At 35.2% G+C, this 22,561-nt stretch overlaps 1 protein-coding gene across 1 annotated transcript in view; it reads left to right on the forward strand.

Moving 5' to 3' along the window:
- The first annotated feature begins 847 nt into the window (after positions 1 to 847).
- Larp4B (La-related protein 4B) overlaps positions 848 to 22,561 on the forward strand; it is a 118,973-nt gene continuing 97,259 nt past the window's right edge. Inside the window, exon 1 of the mRNA XM_068388581.1 lies at positions 848 to 914. The gene's annotated coding sequence lies outside the window, so the exon portion shown is untranslated. The remainder of the gene's footprint in view (positions 915 to 22,561) is intronic.

Consider the following 22,561-nt stretch of genomic DNA (forward strand, 5'->3'; position numbering starts at 1 on the left):
CCTATATAAACTATAAAAAGACTCATGTCAGCCTGGTCAACATAAAAACATTTGCTCCAACTTTGAACTTTTGAAGTTCTACTGATTCAATGCTGAAATAAAATTTTTCTCTTGCTTCATATATAGTTTTTCTTTTAGTTACTGTAAAATTTTTCTTTTAAAATCGCCTTTTGTTGTAGGCTCCAATATTCCTGTTAGTTTATTAATCATCATCATCTCCTCCTACGCCTATTGACGCAAAGGCCCTCAGTTGGATTTCGCCAGGCATCTCTATCTTGAGCTTTTAATTCAATGTTTCTCCATTAATCATCTACTTCACGTTTCATAGTCCTCAGCCACGTAAGGGTGGGTCTTCCAACTCTTCTAGTGCCTTGCGGAGCCCAATTAAAAGTTTGATGACCCAATCTCTCCATGTATCCCTCAACACGATCTCATCCACATATGGCACTTGAGTAATCTCTCTTATAGTTTCATTTCCAATCTTGTTCTGCCATTTAACTCTCAATATTCTTCTGAGGGCTTGGTTCCCAAATCTACTAAATCTGTCGAATTCACAGATATATGAATTCATGTATGCAGTTTGTTAGCGGCTGTTTTCTGTATAGAATTACGATTTTTCAGTTGCAAATAGTATTCCTGTTAAGTAATACGTCATTTTATATTTGGTCATTTTGTATAAATCTTTATTATCTATTGACCATATAGTCTGTTTCTTTCATTTACACCCACTGGTTGAAAAGAAAGTCCTCATTCTGAAGTAAGATTCCTTGATGAATCATGGAAGTGGGGAGGGGTTGGGGAGAGGGAAGTTTCGTGCGTTGCAAGATGACGTAACCACGGGCCACGGCTGCATGGTCAGTCCACTTCCAGCGCATACTCTCGGTGACGGCTGGTCCCACTTTCAGCTGAATCAGGTACTGGCTGTTCATTAGATTCTGTTAAGGACTGTGATCTTCATTTAAGTCATGTTGGACGGTATGCAGTTCGGATTATACGTTAATGAGTGTGTCTCATTTTACACCGTAGTGCCAATGAACTATTTACTGTGATCAGTGTTTCGAATGAACATTCGTGATATTTGTATGTTGTTGCGTAGAACGTGTCTTAATCTGGTACGAAAATTGTGCGTCAAGAATAGTATTGTATCCAAATTCCAATTTCCATTATAGTTTTCACTTGATATGATGAAAGGTAGAACCGAACAACTTGAAAAGTGATGATAAAGAAAAATAATCGGAAATTTATTACTGGGTCTCTCTCTCTCTCTCTCTCTCTCTCTCTCTCTCTCTCTCTCTCTCTCTCTCTCTCTCTCTCTCTCTCTCTCTCTCATTTTTTTGGATTTTTCTTGATCACTGAAGTCATATGAAAATGTCTCTGTGAATTCTTGGTTATTTCATGTTCCCCATCTTTCGTTTTTAAGAAAACACGCGAGGCATGACTTTCCCTGTCTGAACAATTTTGGGTGACGAAGACACGTTTTTTTTTTTTTTTTTTTGGCATGTGGAGAACCTTTGTTTTGCGTTTTGAAGCAGCTGTTCCTAGACGCTAGTTGCCATGAGGATCTTTACATTCGTAGTCGAATAAAAACAACATTGACGAAGTATTTATGTTGGATAATTTTTACACTTAGCTATAGATATTTGTGTAAATATTTAAGTAAACGTTAGATTTTTTTTTTCATAAAAGAATGACACGTATAGTTAAAACGTCCAGGGGTAATTTTTAATGGGAAAAACTTCATCGAATGATGCTTTGCGACTTGCGCAAAGACAAAAGATTCAGTGGTGATATAAGATGCAAATGACGTTATTCTGTTCAGGCTAGATTGCTGAATATGATCATACGTTCTTAATGAAGGACCTCATTCAGTTATTCATTTACAATGAATGATTTTTGACATATGTAATTACCGGTACATTCCATGTGTGAGTATTTTATTTAGTTTCTACAATTATTATCACTACCTTTTAATTGTGATATCCTTACTAATACTATCCTAAATGATATTGAAAAGTTATTCCTAATCATTTGTGGTTTTCCTTTCAAGCCGGAGTTTGTTATGAGTATTGACGGATTTTCTTAGTGCTAACTAAACTGTTATCTTTATTGCCATTGTTTTGTAATCTGAATCAAGAATCGACTACGTGTTTATATACTTTGTCTTTACAACTGGAGACCAAATCTCTTACATCTCCCTGACAAACCTTCAAGGTCACGAATCCGTTTTCGTTTTCATTTGTCCTTGAGGCCAGATCCCACTTATTCCTCGACCGCGATGGACTCTAGCTCCATAAAGGGATAGTGCTAGTATTTTCCTTCACAAGACTCACTGTAGGCTTGCTTAGTGGTCTTTGCAGTGTGACGGCCCCTTCTTTTGCCCCCGCTATTAAAACCTTGTACTTCGCTTCCGCTTCTACTTCTTGCTCTCACATTTTGCTGTCCAACTATTTTGACTTCGCTTCACTGTTTTTACTACTTGGATTTCGTCCAATTGCACTTTGGGACTGAATAGCCTCCCAAACCCTATAGCTAGACTTACGGACCAAATTCATCAATCCGAGTTACATGAGATTACTTGCGCAATGTGTTCACTTCTAAATGTGACAACTTGGGTCTCACGTGGGGTTTTCCCACGGGGTTCCTCTGGGTTTTTTTCCCATTAGGCCTCGAGCTGCTTTTTTTTTCTTCCTTTTTTTGTGTGTTTGAAGGTGATCAAATTCCAATGTAAAACCTGGACGCAGTTATATTTCTTAAGGAAAACGTTAAGGTTAGATGGCAGACTAGTTATATTAATTTGGCTGAAGTTAGAACTTCCCGTGAGGACTATCGAAAAATATATATTTATATGATTCAGAAAGTTAGTTTTCTTTATTTACAAATCCCGCCCAATTCCCTGTTACTGTTGAATCGAGTTTTCTGTTACCCAGACTCCTGCTGACCGAGAAGCTGGTGTTAACTGGACTGGTTTGATATCTACCTTGCGAAACGTAGCTTGCGGGAAGTTCTGATTGTAGATCCGCATCGATCTTTCGTTTTTTTTTTCAGCTTTGTGAATAATATCTTGGCCGAAGCTATCCCGAAATAATTTATTCATTGTGTTACTTATTTGATGCTTATTCAGATGTACATACCTTATTCTTATGCATGTTTTCTTAATATATATATATATATATATTTATATGTGTATATATATATATATATATATATATATATATATATATATATATATATATATATATTTGGAAAATACATTCAAGTAATTTCGGTGCGTGACTCAGTGAGTTATATAAAAAGACAGGAGGCTTACAATCTCACCCCTAAAAACTAGCTAGAAATACGAAGGCTCTCTCCCTCCGAAGGCGATAAGAGTTATTGATATATATATATATATATATATATATATATATATAATATATATATATATATATATATATATATATATATATATATGTGTGTGTGTGTGTGTGTATTATATCACGCGAGTTATGAAAGTGCCTTATCGAGTTCCGATAAGAGCAGCTATACGTTTATTGATTTCCGTTGTCCGTGATTTTAGATATGTAAAAAATTTGATGACTGCACAGCCTGGTTACACAGATGCCATGCCATCTAATTTCCTTTCCGAATTCCCGTTAGTCAAATAAAAGAACTTATTTCCGAGGTGGAGAACGTTTTCTTTTAAGTATAGATTCTTTGTCTTTGTACTCTTTACATATTTCAAGAGAGTCTAGCAACGTGCGAATTGCTTGGTTTGGTAGTTTCTTAAATCCCTCTTCTGGCAGGATTTGGAATGACGGTTTGTACCGCTTTTGGTCGTCTAGTTAAGCGTATTTTAGTAGACTTTTACTCAAGAATCTCAACTCTCCAAAAGGTTATGAGGTTATTTTTAGCTTGATTTCCCTATTTGTTCATGATCGCTGTCATAAATATACACAAATTAATGGGATTATATGAATGATAACCGAGCCAAATATGGCCCTTAGAACTGACAAAAGAGTTAGGAGATATGACTACTATTTTTTCGTTGAAAAGGGACTATCGAATAGTTGCCTACCCTTGCCAGGCGTATATTAGGTCCGAACAGCTTTTGCTCTGAACGTAACGGAAATTGATGTGCGTGATTATTACTCTGAGTTTGGACTGTGGTATACATCCTTTTCCTTTGTGGTTAGTCTGGTTATGAATTCTTATGGAAATTAGGATATGAATTAAAATTCATTTTTGGAAGTTTTCCTTTGTGGTTAGTCTGGTAATGAATTCTTAAGGAAATTAGGATATGAATTAAAATTCATTCTTGGAAGTTTTCCTTTGTGGTTAGTCTGGTTATGAATTCTTAAGGAAATTAGGATATGAATTAAAATTCATTCTTGGAAGTTTTCCTTTGTGGTTAGTCTGGTTATGAATTCTTATGGAAATTAGGATTTGAATTAAAATTCATACTTGGAAGTTTTCCTTTGTGGTTAGTCTGGTTATGAATTCTTATGGAAATTAGGATATGAATTAAAATTCATTCTTGGAAGTTTTCCTTTGTGGTTAGTCTGGTTATGAATTCTTATGGAAATTAGGATTTGAATTAAAATTCATTCTTGGAAGTTTTCCTTTGTGGTTAGTCTGGTTATGAATTCTTATGGAAATTAGGATATAAATTAAAATTCATTCTTGGAAGTTTTCCTTTGTGGTTAGTCTGGTTATGAATTCTTATGGAAATTAGGATTTGAATTAGAATTCATTCTTGGAAGTTTTCCTTTGTGGTTAGTCTGGTTATGAATTCTTAAGGAAATTAGGATATGAATTAGAATTCATTCTTGGAAGTTTTCCTTTGTGGTTAGTCTGGTTATGAATTCTTATGAAAATTAGGATATAAATTAAAATTCATACTTGGAAGTTTTCCTTTGTGGTTAGTCTGGTTATGAATTCTTATGGAAATTAGGATATAAATTAAAATTCATTCTTGGAAGTTTTCCTTTGTGGTTAGTCTGGTTATGAATTCTTATGGAAATTAGGATTTGAATTAAAATTCATTCTTGGAAGTTTTCCTTTGTGGTTAGTCTGGTTATGAATTCTTATGGAAATTAGGATATGAATTAAAATTCATTCTTGGAAGTTTTCCTTTGTGGTTAGTCTGGTTATGAATTCTTATGGAAATTAGGATATGAATTAAAATTCATACTTGGAAGTTTTCCTTTGTGGTTAGTCTGGTTATGAATTCTTATGGAAATTAGGATTTGAATTAAAATTCATTCTTGGAAGTTTTCCTTTGTGGTTAGTCTGGTTATGAATTCTTATGGAAATTAGGATTTGAATTAAAATTCATTTTTGGAAGTTTTCCTTTGTGGTTAGTCTGGTAATGAATTCTTATGGAAATTAGGATATGAATTAGAATTCATTCTTGGAAGTTTTCCTTTGTGGTTAGTCTGGTTATGAATTCTTATGGAAATTAGGATATGAATTAGAATTCATTCTTGGAAGTTTTCCTTTGTGGTTAGTCTGGTTATGAATTCTTAAGGAAATTAGGATATGAATTAGAATTCATTCTTGGAAGTTTTCCTTTGTGGTTAGTCTGGTTGTGAATTCTTAAGGAAGTTTTCCTTTGTGGTTAGTCTGGTTATGAATTCTTATGAAAATTAGGATATAAATTAAAATTCATTCTTGGAAGTTTTCCTTTGTGGTTAGTCTGGTTATGAATTCTTATGAAAATTAGGATATAAATTAAAATTCATTCTTGGAAGTTTTCCTTTGTGGTTAGTCTGGTTATGAATTCTTAAGGAAATTAGGATATGAATTAAAATTCATTCTTGGAAGTTTTCCTTTGTGGTTAGTCTGGTTATGAATTCTTATGGAAATTAGGATATGAATTAAAATTCATTCTTGGAAGTTTTCCTTTGTGGTTAGTCTGGTTATGAATTCTTAAGGAAATTAGGATATGAATTAAAATTCATTCTTGGAAGTTTTCCTTTGTGGTTAGTCTGGTTATGAATTCTTATGGAAATTAGGATTTGAATTAAAATTCATACTTGGAAGTTTTCCTTTGTGGTTAGTCTGGTTATGAATTCTTATGGAAATTAGGATATGAATTAGAATTCATTCTTGGAAGTTTTCCTTTGTGGTTAGTCTGGTTATGAATTCTTAAGGAAATTAGGATATGAATTAGAATTCATTCTTGGAAGTTTTCCTTTGTGGTTAGTCTGGTTATGAATTCTTAAGGAAATTAGGATATGAATTAGAATTCATTCTTGGAAGTTTTCCTTTGTGGTTAGTCTGGTTGTGAATTCTTAAGGAAGTTTTCCTTTGTGGTTAGTCTGGTTATGAATTCTTATGAAAATTAGGATATAAATTAAAATTCATTCTTGGAAGTTTTCCTTTGTGGTTAGTCTGGTTATGAATTCTTATGAAAATTAGGATATAAATTAAAATTCATTCTTGGAAGTTTTCCTTTGTGGTTAGTCTGGTTATGAATTCTTATGGAAATTAGGATATAAATTAAAATTCATTCTTGGAAGTTTTCCTTTGTGGTTAGTCTGGTTATGAATTCTTATGGAAATTAGGATTTAAATTAAAATTCATTCTTGGAAGTTTTCCTTTGTGGTTAGTCTGGTTATGAATTCTTATGGAAATTAGGATTTAAATTAAAATTCATTCTTGGAAGTTTTCCTTTGTGGTTAGTCTGGTTATGAATTCTCATGAAAATTAGGATTTGAATTAAAATTCATTCTTGGAAGTTAAGCAAACGATTGGTAGTTTTATTCAAAGTTTTATGAAATTTCTTATATGCTAAACCCTGTCATTCAAGTTGGTGATTTCGTTCCCATTGGCTGAGATATTTTTAATTCAATTGGACAATATTCTTTGAAGACGGTTGTCATTTATGTCTTGTAAAGACAAGTGTCTGTTCCCTGTCAGTTTTGCTGTTTTGAGTCAAATCTTAATTCCCAATTCATATGTATTTCTTTATAAGGGATTATTTAATTTAAGACCTCGCGTCATGTTCTTAAAAACTTAATCATGTAAATTGAATAGTGAAGGTTATAGCATTAATTAAGAGTCATTTGTATTTTATATTTTTATCTCTATCGTTCATAATGAATGGTTATTTACATAGTGCGTTTGATAACACTTTTGATTGTTATATAAAATCGTAAATAAAAGTTTTATTTTGCCGTAATATATCGAGATAGGATATTTTACGTTTTTTATATTTAGTTTCGAACAGGACCTTCAAAATCTTCTGTTTTATCGCGGATACTTGATATTTAGATCATTTGCATTTTAACTTAGGATTTATTTGTATTATTAAGATTTTGAAATATACCAAACAAAGCTCGTTTATATATATTTTTCTCGTCAATTTGAAAATGAAAATCGTATTTTTCTGTCACAGTTTTTATAATAAATCAAAGAAAAAATGTTACTTTTGCCATTCATATTTCACTGCACAAAATAAATGCCATAAAATTAGTTGTTGCTTAAAGATGACTTCAAGGTATGACGTTGATCACATCAGTATCATTATTAGATTATGCGTGCTAAAAGTGACCCCTCTGAAAATTTTTTTAAAAATATAGCCATAGTAATATCATATTTGACCTTTGACCTCATAGTATGACATTGACCTCTGTCTGCAAATCCAAATTAGATGTGTGGCAAATGTGAAGTCTTTGTCAAATGCAGTTCAAAGGTTATGATCAGAGAAGAGTGACAGAAATACAGACGCGCAAACTTTCCGATGAGGCATTCCACTGAGTCACTATTTTGAATGTCTTTTATGCGGTTTGATTAAAAGGAGAAGGGTGTGTGGTTTCGTACAGAATCTGGGTCAGTTGCCCTTTTTATCATACAGAAAACTCTTGACGTCATTACTCCTATTCACCCTTCAAAGTAATTTGGTCAGATATGCAACGTATTTTAAATCTAAACAGAATTCTCATCACTAGTGTGACAAATTGTCATTCATGTCTCATCTTGCAGGCATTATCATTTTATTTTGTTTTGTGCATTGAGGTCCTTCCTTTCCAAAACCTTCCAGTCTATCTTTCCAGCGCTTTCTAGATCTATATCACTTAACACTTTTGAATTGTGCAATTTTTACAAGCCTGACATTCGCAATTCTTTCCTCTATGAACAACCACTCTCTATTCGTCTTGATTCATCATTTCTCAAGTGTTAATCTTTTTTAACACTTTTTCTGCGTATTATCCACGTTTCATCACAATTTTAATTTCTTTTATGTAACATATATAATGCAAACCATTGATCTACATGTCATTTGTTTTGATTCATATTCAAAATGCTCGCCTCTTCTTTATAAATAAGTTTAAAACATATCTTCCTACACCTATTCTATGACTCGCTACTTCACAAGTTTGTATTCTACCATCATCTCAGTTGACGCTATTTTCTCACCCTCCAAAATGACATTTATTCGATCTTCATGGTTTCTACTTCTATTATTTCTTATGTAAACTCTCAACTTTTTTCCCTTACGTACACTTCTGAAATATTTTCATTATTTTCGGCAGTTTCTCTTCATTGTCTTCAATTATAGGTAGTAGGTTGGCCAAGGCACCAGCCACCCATTTAGATACTACCGCTTGAGAGTTCTTCTGTCCTTTGACTGGCTAGACATTGGATCCCTCTCTCTCTGGTCACGGCTTATTTCATCTTTGACGACACATACACAGAATAGTCTGTCCTATTCTTTACACATACACTTGACAACACTGAAATTACCAAACAATTCTTCTGCTTTCAAGAGGTTAACTACTGCTCTCAGTGCTCTGTAATTGTTCAGTGGCTATTTTCATCTTGATAAGGGTAGAAGAGACTTTTTAGCTATGGTAAGCAGCTCTTCTAGGAGAAGGACACTACGAAATCAAACCATTGTTTTCTATTCTTGTGTAGTGCCATAGCCTCTGTACCATGGTCTTCCACTGTCTTGGGTTAGAGATCTCTTGCTTGAGGGTACACTCAGGCACACTATTCTATTTTGTTTCTCTTCCTCGTGTTATTTTGAAGTTTTTATTCTCTTGTTATAGTTTATAGTTTATATATAAAAGATTCATTTTAATATTATTCTTGAACTTCTCTTGTAGTTTTTCCTTATTTACTTTCCTCACTGGGCTATTTTCCCTGTTGGAGCCTTTGGGCTTATAGTATCCTGCTTTTCCATCTAGTATTATTATTATTGATAATAATAATAATAATAATAATAATAATAATAATAGTAATAATAATAATAATAATAATAATAATAATAATAATAATAATAATGATTAGCAAAGTATTATCTAGAAACATCAGACATTCCACACTCCATTCATAATCAGTTATATTATCCTATATCTCCTATTCTCTCCCCAATTCTAACGTCCCAAAAAGTTTTAATTAGCCATGGAAACTCGCTCCTGTTTCAGCCCATATTTTCACTGATTATTTATGATCCTGCCTGTAACTTATAACATTCTTAACTTCCATCTTGACAACTTAATATTGCTCTGGACAAATATATCATGCATCATCAACACCCTACACATTACCTCACTCTCAATTTAACCATAAGCTTTTCTAGGTTAAAATATGACATCTGCAGCCCTTTTCCCATACTATAAATCTTCCCAGTATTGATTAGTTACAAAACACCTGATCTGCATATCATTACCCTTATCTAAACCCGTACATTAATTATCTTATATTTTTATCTGTTATCTACTTTACTAACATCATCAAAATCCGGCTATACATCTTCCCTAAAAAAACTTTTGTATACTAACCCCTTATGATTTTTAAAGTGTCCACTGCTACCTTTACTCTTATGTAAAAGAATAATGGTTGTTGTCACCCATAACGTGAAAACATTTAGATCATTCAGACATCCTTTTCACATCCTTGTCATCCATTCAATCACACGCACTCACAGTACCCAAGTATAACACTTGCACTCCCATCCACTCATGATACCTTTCTGTTCTTGATCATCATCATCCTTGTTCCCTTAACAGTCACTTCCCAAGGGATTTCCAACTTATCGCTACCTTATCCTCCTGTACTCGATCATCCCATCTGCATTTCAATGGCCTCTTGAATAGTCTGTTATATAATTGTTATTTCATTATCACAGCCTCAATCTGTTTTAGCCCTCCGCCCTCCAAAGATAAAGAATACACCCTGCTTAACCAATGACCTAAGCCTGGACTACCAGGACTAGATTTGTTCTTACTTAGCAAACTTTCTGGTCTGAATAATGTCACAGCTGTATCTTTAGTCTTTCCTTTCCAATATAAACTTCCATCCACCTTAAATTTTGCCTTTACCAGATAATAATTAGATAAACCTGTATCTACTCCTCATGTTGTCATTTCATTTAACTTCTTCCATTTGCTGTATAGCATATATATATATATATATATATATATATATATATATATATATATATATATATATATATATATATATATATATATCACTAATGTAAAGTTTCCTCTAGGAAGAGATTAGCAGAAAAAAGACACTAATTACTACACTTGCATCCTTACGCTATGGAATCAGTTGCGATCATGCAGGATCTTTCAAATCGCCATACCCAGTGCAGTGAGAAATGGCTAGTAGGGTAGGGGGACCTGATTTCAAATATATTCCCCCACTTGTGCCACATCTCCACGGGGTACTGACCTTCTCTCCAACCCCTCCCCCTTATCTTTTTTTATTATTTTGTTCTTTCTCTCTTTCTATTTCTATATAAATTGGTGTATTTCCAAAATTGTTTAACATTTTTGCTTTCTACATGAAGGTCCCCCTCCTAAACTTGGCAAATGAGGGAGCCACTCCCACCTTCATAGCAAAGCTAATGCAATTGTCTACAACGTGAACAGCCACTTCTTGGAAGAAAGACAAATAAAGAGAAATTATTTGGGAAATACACCTATTTGTATGGAAACAGAGGGGAGAGAGAGAAAGAAGGCAAGACGGAGTGATGGTGAGGAGTAGGAGAGCGGGCTGGTGATCTGTGGCGACGTGGCACCTGTGTGGAAAATATTCAAAACCAGGTGCCTTCCCCTACTATCCATTTCCCGCTGCATTGAACGTAGTTTTATACATATACTTCGAAGGCTCCTAATCACCTTATCACCTCCATCTCGCAACAGAGATTGCACAACTCATGGCTGCCTTGTATTTATTCTCGTAATTCCTTGATGTTATGGCTTTTCCGCTTCAACAACACCTGCAAATCTTTGGTCCATCCTTCATTTTTTTTACAACCTTCTATATAAAATATATACACATTTTACCTACTTAATTAAATCAATTAATTTTAATGTGACCAAATCGTCTAATTAAAAAAAATCCTTTCTCTCAACAGTTTTATCAGTGTTGTTTTTATTATGGTATCTCTCTTATCTGTTTCTCTACATGGACTAGTAGGCTAGATATACTAATAATTTCAACAGCTCAATCATTTGTCTGCTTTTGTTTTTCTATCCACATTAAAAAATTTTATTCACTTCCATAATGGGGAGTCAGCTCAACAGTTCCTTCGTAAATTCCTGTTTTTGTTTCCATAAAAACTTCTTACTTTCATCCGAGCCATACACAGAAGTCTTGCCATATTATGTGCCTTTTCAAATGTAAAAACTTCTCTTTTACCCTACTTTCATCCATTACGTTGATTTTCAAATATATATATATATATATATATATATATATATATATATATATATATATATATATATATATATATATATATATATATATATAGATTAACCAATTTCATTCCTTCATCATCAAAATTAACATTCAGTGCTCCAAATTCCTATCTTTCATTAGTCTTCATAGCCTATCTTCCCAAACGGTTTGAATTCATTCATCAGTGAATACAACTTCTCTTTACTACCAGTAGCTATTATTGTGTTCTTCTGTAATCGTCAACCACACCACACTGCTTTATCAACCTTCATTTCTGTCCTTCCATTTACTTCTCTCAATTCTTCATAAGAACATATAAAAGTAATTTTCACACGCGGTCATTTCAACACAGGTGTCTTGTAGTAAGTTATATATTACTACACCATAATTCGACAAAGCCTTTATGTTGCATCATACGTGTTTATTTGTTCATTATGTAAATTTAGGCCTGTGTCTGATTCAGCTCTATCTCTAAACTAGAAACTTCTCACAGAACTCTTTCATTAACATATTCTTGATTTGATCGTCCTCTCTTAAAATCTCAGTTTTCCCTTATTAATCCGTCTGATATGCATCTTATTTTGTTCAATATAAATAGGTGTAAATTTTTTTCTAGTTGGTGTGCTTTGAAAGAATATACTATATTTTGTTGAATAGAATATCCATGGAAAGAATGAATTTCTCCTTTCTTAAGTTGTTCACATATCTTGATATAGGTGTGTATGCTCACATTTAATGTGTCAATAATGTAGACGTAATTTTATGAAAAACCTGAAAATTATATCATTGCCCCCCAAAAAAGTATATCTATCGTATTATACACATATAAAAAGCAGGTGTGAGCATAGCGTAATTGTAGGCTATACCTATAAGAGAGTAACAAATCAAGTAAACAACTGCAGAGAAATTAACTTATACTTCAAACAATTGAATGAAGACACTAACACAGCACTTCTAAAGTAGTATTACAGTCATCTATAACCTCATTAATCATCCCTCCCCCCACTAAAGTAGTATTACAGTCATCTATAACCTCATTAATCATCCCCCCCCCCCAATAATGTCTTAAAGGCTTTAAAGCAAAGAAATCAAGGGATCTTTGCTACATCTCGGTTTAACATTCTCGTTCCCCTACTGATAGTTAATCCCGAAACTCAGTGAAGTGAACAGTTCGCACTATCCCCAAGTGTTCAGCTGCTACGAAATGCCTGTAGGTCACAATTTCATAACAGGGCACGTATGGCATTTAGCGATATTGAAATTTTCCTTATGCGTTATTGGAAATGATCCCATATTTAGGTAAGGTTTGCGGATTCCCACACCTTCGCCTCCAGTGAGAACTTATGATGAGGACGTTTTTCTTTTAATGTTCCATTTACTCGACCCCCTCCCCTATATCGTCCTTTTTTGTAATGAAGCGCAGACATTAGAAAACTTATGTAACCTCTCTCTCTCTCTCTCTCTCTCTCTCTCTCTCTCTCTCTCTCTCTCTCTCTCTCATATTCTACGAAACGAACAACTTGTGTAGAAAGGCTGAATGCCCCAAGGCAAGTAGAAAGCAAGCTAGATGAAAGTCAATGGATTTGATTGATCTAAACTTGTCGCATTCAAGGTACCAGATGTTTGTTAGGGGAGGGGGGGAGGGGGGGAGGGAGTGTTGTGCGACCATAGGTCAACGGGAGAATGAATGGGTAGATAGGGAAATGAAAGAAGTTAAGATGATGTTTGGGGCGAATAAACAGATAAACAGCACATGCATAGATAAGAAGGCGTAAGAAAGTGTTTTAAAGAAATTTAGATTTTTTAAAAATCTTTTTAGTAACGATATGAAAGAGCGGAAAGAGGGGTAAATTTCCTATTGGCATCCGTTCCGTTGGGTAAAATGTATCCAAAATGATGAAATTGTAATGTAAACATGATGTTCGACGGAACTATAATATAAGAATGAGGAACAATGATTGATATTTCGAGGTCGGACTATCGATGTTGGAGCAATAAGGTTCCTTTTTACGATAGGTAAAAGTTAGATAAATCAAAACATGAAGGGTAAAATAAAAGGAAACGTTAAAATCCTGAAAAAAATAAGAATAGATAAGTAGTAATAGAATTTAGCGCCGGTCTAGGATTCGAAAACTTACTTATTGGCTTTGATACAGAGATGACACTGACCTATCGAATCAGCCATTAAGAGAGATAGAAGCTGATGTAATTGACTGTTTAAATGTTTAAAAAGTCGAGTGAAATAGGGACAAATATTATGTATACACACACACACACACACACACACACATATATATATATATATATATATATATATATATATATATATATATATATATATATATATATATATATATATATACATACTCATCCGTTTCTAGTCCACTGCAGAACAAACCCCTCAATGTCCTTCCACTTGCGTATGTTTATGGTCTTTCTTTGCCAGTCCACACCAGCAAACTTTCGTAGTTGGTCAATCCATCGTCTTCTCTTCCTTTACCTGCTTCTTTTGCAGTTTCCATGGATCCTTTATGTTATTCTTGATGTTCATTCATTATGTGCCATTCTCAGTGTATGTCCTGCCCGTGTCCATTTCTTTTTCTTATATATTGTTAGAATATCCTCTACTTTAGTTTGCTCTCTTATGCATGTTGCTATTTTTTCCTTCTCTCAGTGTTATTCCCATTATTACTCTTTACAGAGCTCTTTGAGTTATAACTAGCTTATATTCCAAGGTTTTAGGAAGGCTGTTTTCCCTAACAAGGAGTGGCTCCCGAGTAAAACCACTTCGGCCACTTTCACCAGATGGAATACACTCCGTGCTAAAATCTACCATTAGGTAGGCCTTTCATCCACATAGTCTCATCAACAGGTCGAATCGACCAAAACAATGCGATATTCACTCATATCTTGTATTCATTCTCACGCTTCCAGGATATGAAAGTCTGTCCTTTTCATTGCTTCTTTCACAACACTTTTTGAGTTTTTTTACGTCCTCCTCTCACTCTCTATCCGAATAGATATAAATACCATACTTCTTTAACCCTCTATCTGAATAGATATGAATAACATACTCCTTTCACCCTCCCATCATTATCCATTCTTTCCACATGACCAAGCCATCTTTAAACATAGTGGTCAGTCCTGTTACCTACACTAACCTCTGCATTATTGTATATCCTCAGAGTTCTCACCCTCACAGTTCCTCTTATGTTACATACACAGTTCAACTCTGTATCTTTGACATTTTTCCATTCGCTTTTACATCCTCATTTCACTTCCATACAAAAGGTTCAGTTCAACAACCCCTCCACACAATATATTCCCTTCAGTAGACAATATAATTGTCTTATATTTTGCATATGCCATATTGTCTTTCTTGCTCTCTTGGTCCGTGATCCCCTCTCCTATCCTCAGATCATAATAAATTTTATTTATCTCCAAATACTCAATCATATTAATTTTCTCAAAAACCTGGTCTTTCATTTACTCTCAACTGTCATCTCTCCTCAATCAGACAAGCATTAATCATTCCATGCTCTATTCATGATTCACTTTTTCATCCCACAACTTTACATCTGCACCTACTATACTCCCTTTGACTCCTTCTATCCCTCTATCCACAGAGATATTGAACAGCTATTAGAGACGTATCAGACATTTGTTTCAGACCTACTTTTACACAATGTCAGTCACCTTCCTACCTGCATTTTCTAAACCTCATACTTTTACACGATGCCAGTCACCTTCCTATCTGCATTTTCTAAAATACCTAGTTTTATACTATACCACTCACCTTCCTACCTGCATTTTCTAAAACACCTACTTTTATACTATACCACTCACCTTCCTACCTGCATTTTCTAAAACAACTACTTTTACACAATGCCAGTCACTTTCCTATCTGCATTTTCTAAAACACCTACTTTTATACTATGCTAGTCATCTTCCTACCTGCATTTTCTAAAACACCTACTTTTATACTATGCTAGTCACCTTCCTACCTGCATTTTCTAAAATACCTACTTTTACACAATGCCAGTCACCTTCCTACCTGCATTTTCTAAAACACCTACTTTTATACTATGCTAGTCATCTTCCTACCTGCATTTTCTAAAACACCTACTTTTATACTATACCACTCACCTTCCTACCTGCATTTTCTAAAACACCTACTTTTACACAATGCCAGTCACCTTCCCACCTGCATTTTCTAAAACACCTACTTTTATACTATGCCAGTCACCTTCCTACCTGCATTTTCTAAAACACCTACTCTTATACTATGCCAGTCACCTTCCTACTTGCATTTTCTAAAACACCTACTTTTACCCAATGCCAGTCATCTTCCTACCTGCATTTTCTAAAACACCTACTTTTATACTATGCCAGTCACCTTCCTACCTGCATTCCCTAAAACACCTACTTTTATACTATGCTAGTCACCTTCCTACCTGCATTTTCTAAAACACCCACTTTTATACTATGCTAGTCACCTTCCTACCTGCATTTTCTAAAACACCTACTTTTATACTATGCCAGTCACCTTCCTACCTGTATTTTCTAAAACACCTACTTTTACACAATGCCAGTCACCTTCCTACCTGCATTCCCTAAAACACATACTTGTATACTATGCTAGTCACCTTCCTACCTGCATTTTCTAAAACACCTACTTTTATACTATGCCAGTCACCTTCCTACCTGTATTTTCTAAAACACCTACTTTTACACAATGCCAGTCACCTTCCTACCTGCATTCCCTAAAACACCTACTTTTACACAATGCCAGTCACCTTCTTACTTGCATTTTCTAAAACACATACTTTTATACTATGCTAGTCATCTTCCTACCTGCATTTTCTAAAACACCTACTTTTATACTATGCTAGTCACCTTCCTACCTGCATTTTCTAAAACACCTACTTTTACACAATGCCAGTCACCTTCCTACCTGCATTTTCTAAAACACCTACTTTTATACTATGCTAGTCATCTTCCTACCTGCATTTTCTAAAACACCTACTTTTATACTATACCACTCACCTTCCTACCTGCATTTTCTAAAACACCTACTTTTATACTATGCTAGTCACCTTCCTACCTGCATTTTCTAAAACACCTACTTTTACACAATGCCAGTCACCTTCCTACCTGCATTTTCTAAAACACCTACTTTTATACTATGCTAGTCATCTTCCTACCTGCATTTTCTAAAACACCTACTTTTATACTATGCTAGTCACCTTCCTACCTGCATTTTCTAAAACACCTACTTTTACACAATGCCAGTCACCTTCCTACCTGCATTTTCTAAAACACCTACTTTTATACTATGCTAGTCATCTTCCTACCTGCATTTTCTAAAACACCTACTTTTATACTATACCACTCACCTTCCTACCTGCATTTTCTAAAACACCTACTTTTACACAATGCCAGTCACCTTCCCACCTGCATTTTCTAAAACACCTACTTTTATACTATGCCAGTCACCTTTCTACCTGCATTTTCTAAAACAACCTACTTTTATACTATGCCAGTCACCTTCCTACTTGCATTTTCTAAAACACCTACTTTTACCCAATGCCAGTCATCTTCCTACCTGCATTTTCTAAAACACCTACTTTTATACTATGCCAGTCACCTTCCTACCTGCATTCCCTAAAACACCTACTTTTATACTATGCTAGTCACCTTCCTACCTGCATTTTCTAAAACACCTACTTTTATACTATGCTAGTCACCTTCCTACCTGCATTTTCTAAAACACCTACTTTTATACTATGCCAGTCACCTTCCTACCTGTATTTTCTAAAACACCTACTTTTACACAATGCCAGTCACCTTCCTACCTGCATTCCCTAAAACCCATACTTGTATACTATGCTAGTCACCTTCCTACCTGCATTTTCTAAAACACCTACTTTTATACTATGCCAGTCACCTTCCTACCTGTATTTTCTAAAACACCTACTTTTATACTATGCCAGTCACCTTCCTACCTGTATTTTCTAAAACACCTACTTTTACACAATGCCAGTCACCTTCCTACCTGCATTCCCTAAAACACATACTTGTATACTATGCTAGTCACCTTCCTACCTGCATTTTCTAAAACACCTACTTTTATACTATGCCAGTCACCTTCCTACCTGCATTTCCTAAAACACCTACTTTATACTATGCCAGTCACCTTCCTACCTGTATTTTCTAAAACACCTACTTTTATACTATGCCAGTCACCTTCCTACCTGTATTTTCTAAAACACCTACTTTTACACAATGCCAGTCACCTTCCTACCTGCATTCCCTAAAACACATACTTGTATACTATGCTAGTCACCTTCCTACCTGCATTTTCTAAAACACCTACTTTTATACTATGCCAGTCACCTTCCTATCTGTATTTTCTAAAACACCTACTTTTACACAATGCCAGTCACCTTCCTACCTGCATTCCCTAAAACACATACTTGTATACTATGCCAGTCACCTTCCTACCTGCCTTTTCTAAAACACATACTTTTATACTATGCTAGTCACCTTCCTACCTGCATTTTCTAAAACACCTACTTTTACCCAATACCAGTCACCTTCCTACTTGCATTTTCTAAAACACCTACTTTTATACTATGCTAGTCACCTTCCTACCTGCATTTTCTAAAACACCTACTTTTACCCAATGCCAGTCACCTTCCTACTTGCATTTTCTAAAACACCTACTTTTATACTATGCCAGTCACCTTCCTACCTGCATTTTCTAAAACACCTACTTTTACACAATGCCAGTCACCTTCTTACTTGCATTTTCTAAAACACATACTTTTATACTATGCTAGTCACCTTCCTACCTGCATTTTCTAAAACACATACTTTTATACTATGCTAGTCACCTGCCTACCTGCATTTTCTAAAACACCTACTTTTACCCAATGCCAGTCACCTTCCTACGTGCATTTTCTAAAATACCTACTTTTAAACAATGCCAGTCACCTTCCCGCCTGCATTTTCTAAAACACCTACTTTTACACAATGCCAGTCACCTTCCTACCTGCATTTTCTAAAACACCTACTTTTATAATATGCTAGTCACCTTCCTACCTGCATTTTCTAAAACACCTACTTTTACACAATACCAGTCACCTTCCTATCTGCATTTTCTAAAACACCTACTTTTATACTATGCTAGTCATCTTCCTACCTGCATTTTCTAAAACACCTACTTTTACACAATGCCAGTCACCTTCCTACCTGCATTTTCTAAAACCTACTTTTACACAATGCCAGTCACCTTCCTACCTATATTTCCTAAAACACCTACTTTATACTATGCCAGTCACCTTCCTACCTGCATTTGCTAAAACACCTACTTTTATACTATGCTAGTCACCTTCCTTCCTGCCTTTTCTAAAACACCTACTTTATACTATGCCAGTCACCTTCCTACCTGCATTTGCTAAAACACCTACTTTTATACTATGCTAGTCACCTTCCTTCCTGCCTTTTCTAAAACACCTACTTTATACTATGCCAGTCACCTTCCTACGTGCATTTTCTAAAACCCCTAATTTTATACTATGCCAGTCACCTTCCTATCTGCATTTTCTAAAACACCTACTTTTATACTATGCTAGTCACCTTCCTACCTGCATTTTCTAAAACACCTACTTTTCTACTATGCTAGTCACCTTCCTACCTGCATTTTCTAAAACACCTACTTTTACACAATGCCAGTCACCTTCCTACCTGCATTTCCTAAAACACCTACTTTATACTATGCCAGTCACCTTCCTACCTGTATTTTCTAAAACACCTACTTTAATACTATGCCAGTCACCTTCCTACCTGTATTTTCTAAAACACCTACTTTTACACAATGCCAGTCACCTTCCTACCTGCATTCCCTAAAACACATACTTGTATACTATGCTAGTCACCTTCCTACCTGCATTTTCTAAAACACCTACTTTTACCCAGTGCCAGTCACCTTCCTACTTGCATTTTCTAAAACACCTACTTTTATACTATGCCAGTCACCTTCCTACCTGTATTTTCTAAAACACCTACTTTTACACAATGCCAGTCACCTTCCTACCTGCATTCCCTAAAACACCTACTTTTACACAATGCCAGTCACCTTCCTACCTGCATTCCCTAAAACACATACTTGTATACTATGCTAGTCACCTTCCTACCTGCATTTTCTAAAACACCTACTTTTTACCCAGTGCCAGTCACCTTCCTACTTGCATTTTCTAAAACACCTACTTTTATACTATGCCAGTCACCTTCCTACCTGTATTTTCTGAAACACCTACTTTTACACAATGCCAGTCACCTTCCTACCTGCATTCCCTAAAACACCTACTTTTACACAATGCCAGTCACCTTCCTACCTGCATTCCCTAAAATACCTACTTTTACACAATGCCAGTCACCTTCCTACCTGCATTTTCTAAAACACCTACTTTTACCCATTGCCAGTCACCTTCCTACTTGCATTTTCTAAAACACCTACTTTTATACTATGCTAGTCACCTTCCTACCTGCATTTTCTAAAACACCTACTTTTACCCAATGCCAGTCACCTTCCTACTTGCATTTTCTAAAACACCTACTTTTATACTATGCCAGTCACCTTCCTACCTGCATTTTCTAAAACACCTACTTTTATACTATGCCAGTCACCTTCCTACCTGCATTTTCTAAAACACCTACTTTTACACAATGCCAGTCACCTTCTTACTTGCATTTTCTAAAACACCTACTTTTATACTATGCTAGTCACCTTCCTACCTGCATTTTCTAAAACACATACTTTTATACTATGCTAGTCACCTTCCTACCTGTATTTTCTAAAACACCTACTTTTACCCAATGCCAGTCACCTTCCTACCTGCATTTTCTAAAATACCTACTTTTAAACAATGCCAGTCACCTTCCCGCCTGCATTTTCTAAAACACCTACTTTTACACAATGCCAGTCACCTTCCTACCTGCATTCCCTAAAACACCTACTTTTATAATATGCTAGTCACCATCCTACTTGCATTTTCTAAAACACCTACTTTTACACAATATCAGTCACCTTCCTATCTGCATTTTCTAAAACACCTACTTTTATACTATGCTAGTCATCTTCCTACCTGCATTTTCTAAAACACCTACTTTTACACAATGCCAGTCACCTTCCTACCTGCATTTTCTAAAACCTACTTTTACACAATGCCAGTCACCTTCCTACCTATATTTCCTAAAACACCTACTTTTACACAATACCAGTCACCTTCCTATCTGCATTTTCTAAAACACCTACTTTTACACAATGCCAGTCACCTTCCTACCTATATTTTCTAAAACACCTACTTTATACTATGCCAGTCACCTTCCTACCTGCATTTGCTAAAACACCTACTTTTATACTATGCTAGTCACCTTCCTACCTGCCTTTTCTAAAACACCTACTTTATACTATGCCAGTCACCTTCCTACCTGCATTTTCTAAAACACCTACTTTTATACTATGCCAGTCACCTTCCTACCTGCATTTGCTAAAACACCTACTTTTATACTATGCCAGTCACCTTCCTACCTGCATTTTCTAAAACACCTACTTTTACACAATGCCAGTCACCTTCTTACTTGCATTTTCTAAAACACCTACTTTTATACTATGCTAGTCACCTTCCTACCTGCATTTTCTAAAACACATACTTTTATACTATGCTAGTCACCTTCCTACCTGCATTTTCTAAAACACCTACTTTTACCCAATGCCAGTCACCTTCCTACCTGCATTTTCTGAAATACCTACTTTTAAACAATGCCAGTCACCTTCCCGCCTGCATTTTCTAAAACACCTACTTTTACACAATGCCAGTCACCTTCCTACCTGCATTCCCTAAAACACCTACTTTTATACTATGCCAGTCACCTTCCTACGTGCATTTTCTAAAACCCCTAATTTTATACTACGCCAGTCACCTTCCTACCTGCATTTTCTAAAACACCCACTTTTACACAATACCAGTCACCTTCCTATCTGCATTTTCTAAAACACCTACTTTTATACTATGCTAGTCACCTTCCTACCTGCATTTTCTAAAACACCTACTTTTATACTATGCTAGTCACCTTCCTACCTGCATTTACTAAAACACCTACTTTTATACTATGCTAGTCACCTTCCTACCTGCATTTTCTAAAACACCTACTTTATACTATGCCAGTCACCTTCCTACCTGCATTTTCTAAAACACCTACTTTTGCACAATACCAGTCACCTTCCTATCTGCATTTTTTAAAACACCTACTTTTATACTATGCTAGTCATATTCCTACCTGCATTTTCTAAAACACCTACTTTTACACAATGCCAGTCACCTTCCTACCTGCATTTTCTAAAATACCTACTTTTACACAATGCCATTCACCTTCCTACCTGCATTTTCTAAAACACCTACTTTTACACAATGCCAGTCACCTTCCTACCTGTATTTTCTAAAACCCCTAATTTTATACTATGCTAGTCACCTTCCTACCTGCATTTTCTAAAATACCTACTTTTATACTACGCCATTAACCTTCCTACCTGCATTTTCTAAAACACCTACTTTTATACTATGCCAGTCACCTTCCTACCTGCATTTTCTAAAACAACTACTTTTACACAATGCCAGTCACCTTCCTACCTGCATTTTCTAAAACACCTACTTTTACACAATGCCAGTCACCTTCCTACCTCCATTTTCTAAAATACGTACTTTTATACTATGCCAGTCACCTTCCTACCTGCATTTTCTAAAACAACTACTTTTACACAATGCTAGTCACCTTCCTACCTGCATTTTCTAAAACAACTACTTTTACACAATGCCAGTCA

The sequence above is a fragment of the Palaemon carinicauda genome, chromosome 1 (genome assembly GCF_036898095.1).
Source record: "Palaemon carinicauda isolate YSFRI2023 chromosome 1, ASM3689809v2, whole genome shotgun sequence".
NCBI classification, from domain to species: domain Eukaryota; kingdom Metazoa; phylum Arthropoda; class Malacostraca; order Decapoda; family Palaemonidae; genus Palaemon; species Palaemon carinicauda.